The 16,456-nt window shown below is 29.2% G+C and overlaps 2 long non-coding RNA genes across 2 annotated transcripts; both read left to right on the top strand.

The window, feature by feature from the left end:
• Positions 1-5,277: 5,277 nt before the first annotated feature.
• On the top strand, positions 5,278-5,875 carry LOC129920482 (uncharacterized). The gene is made up of 2 exons (XR_008773255.1): positions 5,278-5,359; positions 5,424-5,875. It is a non-coding gene; the product is annotated as an uncharacterized LOC129920482 (long non-coding RNA).
• Positions 5,876-10,162: 4,287 nt separating this feature from the next.
• On the top strand, positions 10,163-10,703 carry LOC129920627 (uncharacterized). The gene is made up of 2 exons (XR_008773280.1): positions 10,163-10,220; positions 10,613-10,703. It is a non-coding gene; the product is annotated as an uncharacterized LOC129920627 (long non-coding RNA).
• Positions 10,704-16,456: the final 5,753 nt, after the last annotated feature.

The following is a 16,456-nucleotide window of genomic DNA, read 5'->3' as shown; positions in this document are numbered from 1 at the left end:
ATTTTGTAAATCTTCCCGAATGCACGAAGTATTTCATTATAACTAGTACTTAAACGATCAAACACTTGCATTGTTAAAACAGCAAATCCCTCAATAGCTCCTTATCGACAATGTTAGTCAAATATCAACACTAGTCGAATAAAGAGCTATTGAAAGAAATGCTTCTTAAATTGTATCGTTGATCGTCTGCTTGAAAAAAAAAAATATACTTCATAGAACTAACTGCTTAAAAAAATATTACTTTGTTTTCAGTCAATATTCAAAATGTTGAAAAGGAGTTCGAATTATAGTTATAGAAAATACCCGTTTATGAATTCAAATGATGCATACACAGAGAATCTTCTATTACCACAATTTGACTATTCTGTGAATTTTGTAAATCTTCCCGAATGCACGAAGTATTTCATTTAAACTAGTACTTAAACGATCAAACACTTGCATTGTTAAAACAGCAAATCCCTCAATAGCTCCTTATCGACAATGTTAGTCAAATATCAACACTAGTCGAATAAAGAGCTATTGAAAGAAATGCTTCTTAAATTGTATCGTTGATCGTCTGCTTGAAAAAAAAAAATATACTTCATAGAACTAACTGCTTAAAAAAATATTACTTTGTTTTCAGTCAATATTCAAAATGTTGAAAAGGAGTTCGAATTATAGTTATAGAAAATACCCGTTTATGAATTCAAATGATGCATACACAGAGAATCTTCTATTACCACAATTTGACTATTCTGTGAATTTTGTAAATCTTCCCGAATGCACGAAGTATTTCATTTAAACTAGTACTTAAACGATCAAACACTTGCATTGTTAAAACAGCAAATCCCTCAATAGCTCCTTATCGACAATGTTAGTCAAATATCAACACTAGTCGAATAAAGAGCTATTGAAAGAAATGCTTCTTAAATTGTATCGTTGATCGTCTGCTTGAAAAAAAAAAATATACTTCATAGAACTAACTGCTTAAAAAAATATTACTTTGTTTTCAGTCAATATTCAAAATGTTGAAAACGAGTTCGAATTATAGTTATAGAAAATACCCATTTATGAATTCGAATGATGCATAAACAGAGAATCTTCTATGACTACAGTTTGACTATTCTGTAATTTTAAAATTTTCCGGAATTCACAAAATTTTTCACTTAAACGAACAAACACTTGCGTTGTTAACACAACAAGTCTTTTTACCGATCCTTATCGATTATGTTTTCAAATACCAACACTAATCAAACAAGAATCCGAAAAAAGACTTGCTTCGTAATCTGTCACTTTTTTTTAATTTCATAACTTAAACATTTTAAAATACAATAGATATAATGTATTCAACACTTACAAAAACTAGGATTTGGTTTTCATACAATATTCAAAGTGCTGAAAACAAGTACAACTTATAGTAATAAAAGAGTCTCGAGTATGACTTCAAATGATGCATAAAATGAGAATCTTCTATTACCACAATTTGACTATTCTGCGAATTTGGTAAATCTTCCCGAATGCACGAAATATTTCATTTAAACGAGCAAAAACTTTCCTTAAAACTAGCACTTAAACGAGCAAACACTTGCATTGTTAAAACAGCAAATCTTTCAATAGCTCCTTATAGACAATGTTAGTTAAATATCAACACTAGTCGAATAAAGAGCTATTGAAAGAAATGCTTTTTAAATTGTATCGTTGATCGTCTGCTTGAAAAAAAAAATATGCTTTATAGAACTAACTGCTTAAAAAACATGGACTTTGTTTTCATTCAATATTCAAAATGTTGAAAACGAGTTCAAATTATAGTTATAGAAAATACCCGTTTATGAATTCAAATGATGCATAAACAGAGAATCTTCTATTACCACAATTTGACTATTCTGCGAATTTGGTAAATCTTCCCGAATGCACGAAATATTTCATTTAAACGAGCAAAAACTTTCCTTAAAACGAGCACTTAAACGAGCAAACACTTGCATTGTTAAAACAGCAAATCTTTCAATAGCTCCTTATAGACAATGTTAGTTAAATATCAACACTAGTCGAATAAAGAGCTATTGAAAGAAATGCTTCTTAAATTGTATCGTTGATCGTCAGCTTGAAAAAAAAAAATATACTTCATACTGCTTAAAGAACTAGGATTTTGTTTTCATTCAATATTCAAAATGTTGAAAACGAGTTCAAATTATAGTTATAAAAATGCCCGTTTATGAATTCAAATGATGCATAAACTGAGAATCTTCCGAAGTGCACGAATTATTTCACCTAAACGAAGAAAACACTTAAATTCTTGAAACAAAAAAGAAAACAAAAAACTCCTTTAAAGTCCATATTAATTTGAGATTTTCAAATACCAACACACTAATCAAACATGCACTTTGAAAAAGACATTTTTAAAAATATTTTATATCTTAGGGATTTTGTAATTATAATGTAAAGTTCAACACTTAAGAAATCTAGGATTTAGTGCTCATTCAATATTCAAAATGTTGACGCTAAGTAAGTACATATCATTAAATTCATAGTCGGGCATCTATTTCTACTATTAGATGCCCGAATATGAATTCGAATGAATTTACCACAAGATAAGCTACCATAACCACAATTTAAAACGATATCCTGCGGTTTCATAGTGTTCCCGAAGGCACGAAATATTTCACAAAAACGAGCAAACACTTGCGTTGTTTAAACAACAAACCTCTCAAAAGGTCGTTATCGATTGTGTTTTTCAAATATCAACACGAATCGAATACGACCCCTTGAAAGATTTGCTTCTAAAACTACATATTTCGTTAATCGTTTACTTAATTCGATATTTCTTTTATTAGACAGCAAACACTTGCTTTCAATTTTTAATATTCTCAATTTTTAATGCTGATGAAATTATAGCAAAATTATCTTGCGAATGCAGCGATAATGATGTTTTCAAAGCTTCATTGATTATCGTTGATTTCGCAAAATAACCACTATCTTGCCATTGCCATTCAAACCACTTTACAAAATAACCAAAAATTGTTGAATACAAGTTTAAATTATCTTACAAATACTTCGGACAAAAGTATTTCAAAACTACTTAATAAATCCGAAGAATTTGTAAGATAAATTTAATAATAAAATAAGTAATGTAAGAAGAGTTAAAAACTTACTTTTAGAATTACGAATATGATTTTGACATTAGAACGAAGCATGTAATTAATTTTCTTTTTTATAGGTACAGAGAAATTTTGGATTTTTTATATATTGTTGGAAATGTTATTTAAAAAAAAATGTTTAAACTCTCGACGTGCACCGACACACCCGAAATTAATTTCAGTTTTCCCGGAATTCTAAATTTCTGAAGAAAAAAAAAAAATTGTATGTGAAGGATTTCTGCGCTCCAAAATTTTCCCGAATGCATTAAATATTTTATTTAAACGAGCAAACACTTTCATTAAAACTAGGACTTGAACAAACAAACACTTGCTTTGTTAAAACAGCAAATCACTTCATTATTGAATATGTTAGTTATTTCGAATAAAGTGCTATTAACAGAAATGCTTATTGCGGCACAGGAATCTTCACTATTGAATGTTTGAATTAAAACTGATTTCTAGATCGACACGATATCGGCTCGTGGATTAAAAAATTCTCTTAAATAGCTTACTCTCAATCACATCTTCTAACCCCCACACAAAAACCAACCAATACTTAAATAATTTAGCTTAAAAGATCGATTCATATCCAATCAAATTATGATTGGTTCCTGAAGTTTCACAATAATGATATTATTAGCAATGAAAGAGATTCTCCCACCCATAGATATTACAATATACATCAATGATTAATAAATATTTGAAATGAGATTATATTGGTTTGTGCTTTAATAGCTAAGAGTATCTTTTGTTTTCGAATTTAACATAAATAAAAAATGTTTTATGGGTAACTGTGTACGCAGCTCAGTAAATTTTGATTGCTTAGGATAAGCAAAAGTATTCGTTTGTTGTGGTTCACACATTAAATTTTACTTCTATAATTTTGACAGTATTAAATAAAAGCAATTCTTTGTTGTTGTTGTTTATAGTGTAAAATTATTACCTACTGAGTAAAATGATTACCTACTGAGCTAAGTATGCTGTTATTTATAAAACACTTTCATACACATAAAATGTTTTGTTACTTGAAATCACAGTGTTTATATATGTAGTACCTACTTAATAAAAAGGGGTTGGGGTTAAAATTCTGCCGGAGTCAAAATTCTGCTTTTAAAATTTTGCTTTACTAAATTCTGTTTTACAAAATTCTGCAAAAAAAATTAAAAAAGGGTTTGGAAAATGTTTCAACTCACACTTTTTTTCACGCACTTTGGCTGCCCAAAATTACAGGATAAATGCAGAATAATTCAGATTTTAAAACTAAATAACAGGATACACCTTAAAAATACAATAGGAGTATTTTGTAAAATACAGGACAGATGGGACCCTTATCTAGCATTGAAACCGTTTTCATCCGTGTGGGGCGAGATCATATGACTTAAAAAATAAAATGTTAGGGTGTTCAATTTTTCTTTTTTCTAAAAATACGTTTAAAAAAAAATCTAGAAAAAATAAATTGTTTGACTTCAAAAAATAATTTTGTCCAGGTTTTTGATCGAAAAACTCCTATGTTCGATATCTATCTACAAGTAACGCATCCATCAGATTTCTGTTTCAAATAAAATTAAGAGAATTTTGTTTATTCCAGATTGTTATTTGTGAGAATTAAGAGATAGCCCATGCCATTCTGGTCATTAATTTATGGTCGAATTACGACTATTGAATTGAATTGAAAAATTAAGTGTATTCTAGAATCTTAGTAACAAGCGGGCGGTGCATAAGGAAACTGAAAATTTAAGAAGTAGGTACAAAAAAAAAAAAAAAATAGGTAGTTCCTGTATGATTTTTGAATTTATTTGATTCAATAAATATTCTAAGACTGTTTTGTGAAACTTTGGAAAACAATTGATCATTCTTATATTACAACAAAAACTGTGTTACACTCTGTCCAAAAGTGTTCAATGTTCCATAATATCTGAAGTGTACAATTAGATTTTGTTAATTCTTGATTCCTTTTAAGTCTTTTATTACGTAAAAAGACACTTTACCCGAAATTTCATATAATATACATATGAAAACTCAATCTAAAAATTAGCTTTTTTTCTGGTTAGCAGCAAATTCTTCAAAAAAAAAAAAAACAAATAAACAAATCTGCGGGTGTGGTCGCTCATGTTACCATGTATCCAAGTGTCCATTATCAAAGCGAATATTCTTTTTCTTACAGAAACAATATAAAAGAAGTACTTCGAATCAAGAGGATATTTATACATTTGGTTGCTATCTAAGTTTTCCTGAATTCAATTAAGGTATGTTATTAAACACAAAGATCATTAAAATTTTAAATTACACCTACAAAATTTTTCTTTACAGCAAAAAAACCTAAAAGGTTTCTATAACGATGCCATTTTGGAAGACAAAACAAACTTCTCCACCTTTAAAAGGGAATCGTACAACAACTCGTATAACATTTGTCAATGAGCGCAATAATTCTTCAATTCCCAATGGCAGTTGCAAGATTGTAATTGACCACAATGACGAATCAATTGAAATAGTAAGAGTACATCAACAAAAGAAAAAGCTGCCAGGAATTATTGAAGTTCTTAAGATTATAGAATATATGTATTCTATTATCCTAGCCTCAATAAAACGTCCGGATTTTTGGAGGAAGCTTTTACCCGTCTTCCTATTTTGCTTTTTGAACTTGTTAAACCGATTTTGAATATAATTTTTATTTGTATTTGAGAGCTGGTGCTTTCAGTGTGGTCACATATGTGACAATGGCATCCATGAGAAAAATATAATATAACTTTTGATCCTTAGAAGTTGTTTTTTTATTATTTTCATTGGGTATATAAAAAAAAAACACTTTCAGTTTTGCTCCTCAACTGAGGAATTTCATCGAATTTGCACGGGTCTCTCTACAAGGTGATTCAAGAGGAATATGCAAAAAAGCTAGAGTGTGCAAGTTGCGACAAGACAAGAAAAAAATTGTGTGAGAGGGGGGTCTATTCCCAGCTATGTGAAGTTATCTTGGTTCGATTTATTTTCTCTTTCCTATCATTAGTTTAAAAATTATAGAAGCTTAAAAAAAACGATTTTCAAAAAAGTTCTCCAAATCCATTGAGTTAAAAGAAGGGAAATGCGATGGAAATATTTTTTTTTTATTTTTCTTCATATAAATTTTCATTTTTACTTGCGATATAGGTACTACCTATAAGGCAAGTTTAGGATTCGTAAAAAAAATCAAACTCGAGATAACAATTTTACATGACATTACGATGATGGAGAATGCCAAAAAAGTGGGTCCGGCAATTCTGTCTGTCTGTCTGTCTGTCTGTCTGTCTGTCTGTCTGTCTGTGTGTCTGTCTCTATCTGGAGCTGCAGCCTAAACGAGTGAAGTGATTTTCTTCAAACTTAGTAGTTAGCAGTTTTTGGTGATTCCCTAGAGGGGAAATTGAAAATTTTTTTTTATGACCAAAACTAACGGTACCTGCCATATAACGGAAATTGAAAAGTTAATTTTTTTCAAAAACGGCTCTAACGATTTTGATTAAAATTTTTGTGTGTAGTACTACACATAAGGGCCAACTTTTTAAATAAAAAAAATATATTTTGTACCGTTATTAACGGTACCTGTCATAGAACGGTTTTTTTCGTTTCTGAATATCTCGTACAACATTAACCCGATTTAAATGAAAATTTTTATACAAAAGTGTGTAAGTAAAGATAATATTAAAATTTTAGAAAATTTTCAAAAAACGCATTTTTGGTTTTTTAAAAAATATTTCAAAATTTTTTTTTGAAAAATCAATTTTTTGAAAACGGATCAATGAAAAATTTTGAAATTTAATTTTTATGTGTTAATTAATTATTTCTTCACAATGGCATACCAACTTTTTTTTTTGAAAAATGTTAAAAAAATTTTATATACAAAAAATTATTTTTTTAAAAAACCGCTCCTACAATTTTCGAAAATTTTTTTCTAAAAATACCTTTTTATACGAGAAATAAAATGGCATATTTGTTTTTTATTTTAAGATAATTTAAAACGGAGTTTAATTAATTATAAAAACAGATTTAATTTTTTTATACTACTTATGAAATTTGTTCAAAATATCAAATTTTAAATTTCTTGAATAAAAAGCTTTAACATTATAGTTACTTTAAGCATAAGAGCAAGTACGTGCGACCCCAGTCGTGCAATTTATTTTTTTCTTAAGTTCGAAAGCAGATATTTTTGATGTTGGGACTTCTTCAAAACTTTGTTAATTTGTATATAATTGACTTGATTGAAGTTATGTCATGGATTTTCCATGTCTCGAATGTATCGAAGTGTGTTTTTTTTTTCTATTACAGATTCAGAGTACCACGAAAAATAATTTTAAAAAACCTACTATCTATCAAATTGTGGTTGAACTTTTTCTATAGCTATTTTAAAGTCTCGGAGTGGAAGTAAGGACTTGAAAAGATCGCATGTTGGCTGTGTCATTTTTGTTATAAAAGTATCTTTAAAGAATGTGTGTTCCATTATAGGTAACTAATTTTAGTTTTTCGCTTGGTTTCTGCCACTCCTCTGTCCATCCATACCTACCTTTATCATAGAATGTTCTCATATTTTTGAAGAAGAATAACAAACAAACAAAAAATGCACTCAAACTCAAATTACTCAGGATATTTGTATTCATAATTTATTTAAATTTCAAACTTGTATTCCATAGAATCAAAGTAAAAAAAAAATGGATTCAAAAATCCTTCATGGATCGGACCATTGCTGGCCAATCCAAAAGAATCAATATCAACAGCATAACGACACCCATAATATAAGCGATGCATTCCAATCCAGAACACGGAATTAGAATTGGTGTTCTAGGTAGTGGTAATGGAGCTCGTGGTCTCATTGATGGTTGTGGCGCAGCAACTGGTAGTGCTACTTCAGCAATTCTTGGTTGATCCTGATCGCTTGGACTGCCTCCATCCGAGGGAATTGTTTGCATAGCTGTTGACGATTCATTTGATGCTGGTGGTGTTATCGACCGCGGGGACGGTGGAATTGGGTTCGCTATTCCAATTTCCTCTATTTCAATGGCAGCGTTGTCATTACCGTCATTAGAGAGGGCGAGAACATGCCGATTAAAAAAAACACATTCATCATAGACCGGGGGCACCTCTTCATTTCTTCTCATTCCATAAAGCCAGTCCCAGTTAAATACCATTTTTGAGTTTAGTAAATTTAGACAAACAAATTCTTTATATAAATAACACTTAAGAAGGAAATTACTTTGAAATCTAACAGTTTTTTGAACTGACACGATATTTCAAACGATCTGGTCAAACGAAAACTTCGACTCAAACTGATTCATGGATCCATTAGGTCCATCAACATAATAGTTGTTGGGTCTTTTGTGAGAGATGGTATTGTTGACGCCAGAAAAAATGCGTGTTTCCCTTGCAAAAACAAGATATCTTAGAAGAATACCTATATCTAGAAGTGAAGGGTGTTCTATTTTTCTAACTTGAATTTGCGAAAAGAAAAACAAATACCATTCTCATATCATTTTTTAAGGGACAAGATGCTTAAAAACAACCTTCAAAGCTTTTTCAATCTCTGTGCAACGTTAAGTATAGAGTAATTTGTATAAACGTTGACTTCATTAAATTATTATAAATTGGTTTCAATAAGAAAGCAGAACAGAAAACACCCTTTACAAGAAGTGTCAAGACTATTTTCTTCGTGCCATAACATGCCATACAATTTCAATTTTCAACACATCGTCCATTGATCCTATATAGGGCTATCTCATTTATCTAACAACAACAAAATACGTTGACATATGTGTACGTGTATCTGAATGAAATGTAAGCAGAATGTTTGTACTTACAAACTTATGAAATGTTTTCTATGAAGCTTGCTATGAGTTAGAATTTCTGTAAATACAAAGGTATCTAAAAATTCTGCTGCACATCTCACAGCTTATTGTCTGAATTACAAAATATCAATCGATAAAATATTTTCCTGATTGATACGGAGTGAATTTTTGGTTTTTTTTTTATAAAATGACATGCATCAGTATTTTCAAAAATTGTGGTTCTTCGTGAGTCAGTTTTTCGTTCTCTTTTTGATCAAATCAAGGTCTGATGCCATATGATCCTATGTAGGATCAAAAACTTCGTTTGGCTTTATCTATGTATTTTCCCATTACGAAAATAATTGGTTTAATTTTAATGGTAAAAAAAAACTCGACGTTTTAGTTAATATGGAAAGGAACAACGAACAATAATCTACTCAACTCCAATAAATAACATTTGAGGCGCAATGCCCACACCAGTGGATTTACTTTTTCTAGATTTTTAATTAAAAAGGTCACTGTGACGAATGCGTACTTTTTTTTTGTTTTTTTGAGGTGAATTAATGCTTCTATCATTTTTTTAATTAAGAGTAGGGTAGAGAAAATAAAAGTTGGGCTATCATCGCTCCTGGGCTAACGTTGGACAAACAAACCACAGGGCAAAACCAACAATTTTTAAACTGAATAAAAAAAATATTTTTTGTGATTTTTGAAGTGAAAAAAATAAATCGTTTATAATTTTAGAAATCTTGGCAATCGAACCAGGCAGGTTTGAAAAAAAAAATTTACCACTGCCAACTTCACATAGCCAATAACCTGCCATCAAAAATAAACCTGAAGCTTTGTGCAATTACATAAATGACATAATTTTAAACATTATCATAAATTCTTTGAATACAAAAAAGTACCTAATTTTTTATATATGTATATTAAATATTTTTTTTATGAATTCAATTAACCCCTTTGGTGTAACCCATCCTATCTACAATCTACGCCACTGTAATTATATCTCTTAAAATCGATCTTCTGTATAAAAAAATAAGCCACGAATACTCACGTATTCCAAACCAAACTAAAAAATTGGTTCTTTCTAAACACATACATCGAAAAAAAAAGATCTCCTTTTGTTAAGTATCGATCAGATTTATATTCCGGATATAGGTAATTAAGAGAAGATTGTTTATGGCAAATATTTTTTTTGTGAGAATTAAGAGATAAAATGGTCATTCGAATTATTGGCTATTGAATTTTTAAAAAATTAGTAGCAAAAGGGCGTACGAGTATATCTGGTGTTTAAATATAGTTTCAAGACTTTTATTTGGTAAATAGTCACTTATTTACTTGAATTTTCATATAAAATAAATTATTATATTTATATTATTTGCTTAAATTCACATCTGATCTAAAAAAAAATATAGGGATTCTACATTTACATATCGGTACATATATATGTAATTTTTGGGCCTCTTCTGGTAAAAAAGTGTGTCCCAAAAAATTCATATTTTGAAATTTAAACAAAAATGTGATTTCATGTTCTTGTATTATATTTCATCGTTTCAACAGAAAATACTCTTAACTCTATCTTAAAATTAATAACCCTCGTTTCTATCGGTTAGCAATAAATTCTTGAAAAAAAAGTATTTTTTCAGGGTGTGGTCTCTAATTTCGAAACCATTATCAAAGAGTACATACTTACATATAATATTCTTACAGAAGCCGAGATCAAGGAGGACTTAGATATTTTGAATCAAGGATATTTGTACCTGGTTGCTGTCTTATAATAATTTGCCTGACTTCAATAAAGGTATAGTTTTAAGTTAAATGCACATATTTTATTTCATCTACTAATTTTTTTCGTACCAGAAAAAAACCTATTATAATGATGCCATTTTGGGATACAAAACAAACTTTTCCAACTGGAAAAGCTACGAATCGTTCAACAACTTGTATAACATTTGTCAATGAGCGCACTTCTTCAGGTTCCAATAGCAGTTGCCAGATTTTAATTGACCACAATGACAAATCGACTTCAAGTTATGATGAATCAATTGAAATAGTAAGAGTACATCAACAAAAGAAAAAGATGCCGAGAATTGGTGAAGTAAAAAAAAATCTACCAAGAATCGAAGAGGAAGTTCCACTTCGACATCGTCCAACGCCAGGCTCAAGTCAAAATATCAATTATTGTGAATGTAAAGTATTTCAGTGGCAATATTATGGTCTTTTGGCTTTTTTATTAATATTAATGGTGTTGTTCATAAGGGAGATGAGACCAAAGAGTAATTAATTCCTTAAGGAAAAAAAAAATGTTTGCCAAGGATTGTGTCAATCTCATTATGATGGCTTAAAATTTAATTTTGTGTGGAACATGTTTTTGGGGTCAATTTGAACATGCTTTTCATGAGATTGACACAGAATCTTTTTTATCAAAAATAATAACTTTGTAATTTTTGCTTAACAATATACATAGGTATGTATTGTACTATAATGCAAACAATATTTTAAATATTCCATATTTCTTATAACTAAACTTTAAATACAAATTTTTTTAAAAAACAAGAATAAATTGTGTATTCTTAGCCTTTAAAAGCTTAAGCAAAAAAAAAAAAAAAAACACATTTGTAGAAGAGTTGACCTGGTTTACGGTTTTCCCATGTGCAGGGTCATCATCAAAGTCCACGGGCCGAAAGTCCATAATGGTCTATTGGCCCACTTGAGCAAGTTAAGTAGTAGTAAAATAGTAAAATAAGTTAAATAAAATTTAAAAACAATTAAAAATATTAGTTAATTACTTTAATAGCTAAACTAATAAAAAACTGAAATTGAAAATAAATCCAAATTTCACCACAGCGCGCAGCGCCGCCGGTTTCCGGTTCCGATTAAGGTTCAAACTTTCGCTAACTGGATTTTGGATGTAAATTTGTTGCTTTTTTCTTTACAAATAGTTTAAAGGTTTGGGTCTCAGATCTTTTGTTTGATAGATTTTTGCTATGGTAACTGTGTCCATGACAACACCTTTGTATATACCGGTATACGACACGTTGTACCTCCTGTTATTATGTGAGGACAAAACAGAGCGTAACGGTAAAAATTTTAAAAAATCATTGCAAAAATCGTCGAATTTTCCTTAAAGTTAACAGTATTAAATAGTTGAAAACATTTAGGGATTTGGGGAATGCTTAATTTAAACCATAATTACATCTTTTTAGTGGAACATACAATATTTTTCGGGGGCATATATGTATTTCTTTCCGAAACATAAGGTTTGAAATTAATTAAAATAAGAATGCAGTTCGTTGTAAGGTTGATTGTTGCATATTGTGAGTAGTGAATAAAAATTAAGTATGTTTATTTGAGTTAAAATTAAAGTAAATTGAGTTGAAACAATGTGTGTTAAGTTGAACGGAAAGAAAAGGTGGAAATTAGATAAACGTTGCCTTTATTTCCTTTTTTTTAAACATTTTCCATTGTATATCAATTCCATAGTACTATTACCACTCATGATTTTGTGTTTTCAGTCTTAACCACCGGAGTCGCTCTAGTTGCCCTGTATTCTAGCAGATTTTATTTTTAAACAACTTAATTCTTAGCCTTTATAGTTTTTTGTCTTTATATAGGTTTGTGTCCAAATAAGTATATACTAAAAACGGAAAGTTAGTTCTTTTTATTACGATAAAACAACTCCATCTATCTTTAACTTTAAAATAATTGTATCTGGTTAAAAAAAAAAATTAATCTTCACTTTCACATAAAAATTTTTCCACCCGAAATATTTTTGTTCACCTGGAATTTTATTGTGAGTTTCGCCCGAAAGAAATTTAAACTAGTTTTCTATTCACCACCAAAATTAAAAAAAAGAAAAGAGCTGTCGACTATATCGAAAAGCATAGTTAAGTCTCAGGCTTAAAAATCGTAGTGACTTTCTGAAATCTAAAAATAAATGGTACCTAATAAATTGCTGCGTTTTCTTGTAAAAATGTTAAATTGATGTTCGAATGAAATTTGAGAAAAAGGTGTTCTTATTCAGACTCAGACTCTAAGCAAATTTTAAAGTCTAAAAGGATTTAGCTTTAGGTTTTTAGAACCCCTATGTGCGACGTTTTATAATGGCCGTTTTTACGTGAGACTTCGAAGTCAGTCAAAACCTAACACCGAGTCAAACAACAAAATACTTACCTGCTGCAAATAACGTCAGTAATTCCAGTAAAAATAAGTTAAAATCAGCCACATATTAATAACCACTTCAGTCTACATCTGCAACTTTTGTTTACCATGAAAAAACAATTGAGTTGTTACTGATGCAAGTTATAAAACTAAGGGCATATTACAATGAAACTAATTTGGTTTTGTCTTAACTGATTTTTGTTATATTGTGTGACTTAGGTTTATTATTTTTAAAACTTGTCCCGGTATTGCAGTTTTCAAAAAAGTATAAAAGTTTCCAAAGTTGAAGTTAGACAAAAAAAATATTCCAGTTTGAACTCAACAAAACAGGGGTTTTCGGAGCAAAAAACACTTGTATTCATCATAACTTTTCTCTTATAATTTAAGTCGAATAAAGAGCTTTGGCAAAAATGTAGAGCTTTATTTTATACCTCAAATTTTTTTTGTACAATGCACGGTTTTGCACTATAGCTCATAAGTCTCGAGTTAGGCTCACAGGGTATGAAAATTGTATTTTTGCTCCCAACACTACAAAAGCAAATCTTAGGAGGGGAAAGTGTGATTATCTATTGTTTTGGTTAACTATGAACCCAAAAAGTGCAAATTAAACCCAAGCACAAAAAATATTTTTATTCTTGTCGACCTGTGTCATCTAAAGTACTTAGTTCATCCACAAACCACAATTTCAAAAATGTCGGTAATGTTGTTTTGTTTGTACATCATCTAGTTCTTCATCTGCCTTAATTATAAATAATTTTATAATGATAAATGATCCATATAGATGAGGATTTTGATCAAAATAGAAACAGGTTCTTATTCGCATCTCCTTTTGCGCTCATATTTGTTCAATTAAAAATAATAATTCCAATAGAAAGCAGGATTACAATGTGTTTTTGTTTTACCTGTAAAATTAGTCCAGATCCACATAAATAAAAAGGCTGAATTCATAAACGCATCTTTGATTTTGCATTACAACTTTTTATATGGAAAGAATACACTACCTCTATGAATCTGTGATTCGGGTGATTACCTTTTATATATATTATGCTGTGTCTAGTCAAAAGTGCTGACACCCTTTTCATACCAAAATTCACGTCTTCGAGATTATCCATGTAGTATGTTAAGTGACCTTAAGATTTTAATTAAAACAGTTAGATATTCAGTGGGCTTTAGGTCAGATTTAATGTTTTTATTCGCTTTGCGATATTTCGAGCATGATCATTTTCAGGCCATTATTAGGAAAAATAAACCAACATAAATAAGGAAAAAATACTAAGAAAGACGTCACTAAGACTTACAGAAAAAGTAAAAGAAATACGCCGAATTAATAATTTTTTAAGCTTTTATAAAAAATAAAACAAAAATTAAAAACACTGTAAAATATTTAAAAAAAAAAATAATAATAAATCTATACAAAAATTATTAAACAATTTAATTTTAAAATTTTTTAAAAATGTATTACAAAATTACTTCTTGCAACACAATTATTTATATTTCATTCTGTGCTTCTTTATTAGCTGTCAATAGTTGTTGCTGAGATTTGCAGTCAGATTTTCTATTTACATAATCCTTGTTGTATAAATGCAACATTTCAAGCAACAATGTTTTTGAGTAGTGTTGTTCAGTGTTTTTTAATTTCACATTTTCGAAATCTGTTGCATCATTCTTTTAGATACAATGGAGAAAAAAAGCTTTCTTTTGTGCAGTCCTGTTGCTTACATTAGATTTGTGCTTTTTCAACTTTTCCTGCATTCCATGTTTACCCATCCCTTCGACGAATTTGTTCTTGGTGTTGGTGGATTTTCAGAGAGTTAACTGACTTAAAAACTACTCTCTTTTTTGTTTTGTTTGTATTGATGCTGTCCCTGTCAGAGAGGTGAGGCGTGAGGAATGAACAGTATGCTCTTATACATCAACTGTTCTCTTATTTCGTTTTCCTCGCTGCAAAAATGCCCCTTTTAGTACATATACTTAAAAAACAAAAAATCCCTATACCAGATAAAAAAAATTATATATTTCATAATTTCTGTTTTAAAACCACCAACCCACACGAACAGAATTGCTTTAATTTTGGATTTTTTGTTTTGCCGGAAAATGAGTTAATGTTATTGTTGCAATTTTGTATTGCAAATCAAAATAAATTGTAAAAAAAGTAAATTTGTGATATTCTTTTATTTATAATTTTATATTTTTAATATTTATTGTAATGATTATGTTAACTTTATTGTTTTAATAGATAGATAATTGTTGCCGAAATATATTAATCGCAAAAAAAACAAAAAAGTTTTGGAGGCAATACAAAATTGCAACAATAGAATTACTTTGATTTTTTTCAGCTTCAAAGACGAATATCAAACACAAAATATTGTTTAAACCAAACAAAAAACCAAAATTAAACGACAGCAAAATATCAATCGTCTAATTAAACGATTTTCGTTTTACGAAGCAACTCTAAAACGATAGCAAGCCGATTTCATCGATTTTATTCAATTAACGATAAATTACACTGGTCGGCAAAGAAAATAGAGGTTGAACCACACCATATTTTGGTGAAGGATTAGATACTTAAGAGGTCAAAAACACGTCCCTTTGGTACTCTTGACGTCGAATTACATCACCGTATTTGGACTTCTGATTTGGATTTAAAAAAAAAAACAGCATTTAACGTCAAAAAGAATTTCATTAAAAATTAGTTTTTGAGACTAAATAGCGAAAATAGTGATTAGTATAGCTAAAAAAACTAGACGTGATAGAATAAATCTGTAAATAGTTGTGAATTCAGCACTTTAAAATCAATAAAAATTACAAACAAAGTTCTTACCCCCGAGTTTTTTGTTTTTGCCGACCAGTGTTATTATAGACTCCTTGGTATATTTTATTAAAGCATTCTTCTTTTGAGATATACAAATACAAACCTTTCTTTCGCTGCATTACTCTTCCTTTACCAATAAAAATCCATTACGACGCATATTCATATCAAAATAATTAAGCTATTTTTTCTTATTGTTTTAATATTTATTTTTTCATTTGTAATATTATGTTATCACATTTTAAAAAATTAATTTTATTAATCGAAAAAATTGTTTTATAATGTATATTTTTGTTTTGCAAATTCGATATATAATATATGAAAAAATAATAATTAGTTAAAAAAAAAAAAAACCTAAAAAAGCCTATCGTATTTCGAGTAGAAAAATATATACAATTCATTCTTAAAGTTGATTATGAATTAACTATAATTTTAATTTATATTTATTCTTTTATACTAAATACATGTACGTACATTTAAATTACTTCGAGGAAGCTTAAACTTGCTTACTTATGTATGTATATAAAACTACACTAACACTATTTCATACATCTAATTTATAAAAATATAAAATTTAGTTTTGT

The sequence above is a fragment of the Episyrphus balteatus genome, chromosome X, assembly GCF_945859705.1.
Source record: "Episyrphus balteatus chromosome X, idEpiBalt1.1, whole genome shotgun sequence".
Taxonomy (NCBI): domain Eukaryota; kingdom Metazoa; phylum Arthropoda; class Insecta; order Diptera; family Syrphidae; genus Episyrphus; species Episyrphus balteatus.
This window is presented reverse-complemented; position numbering and strand designations above follow the sequence as displayed.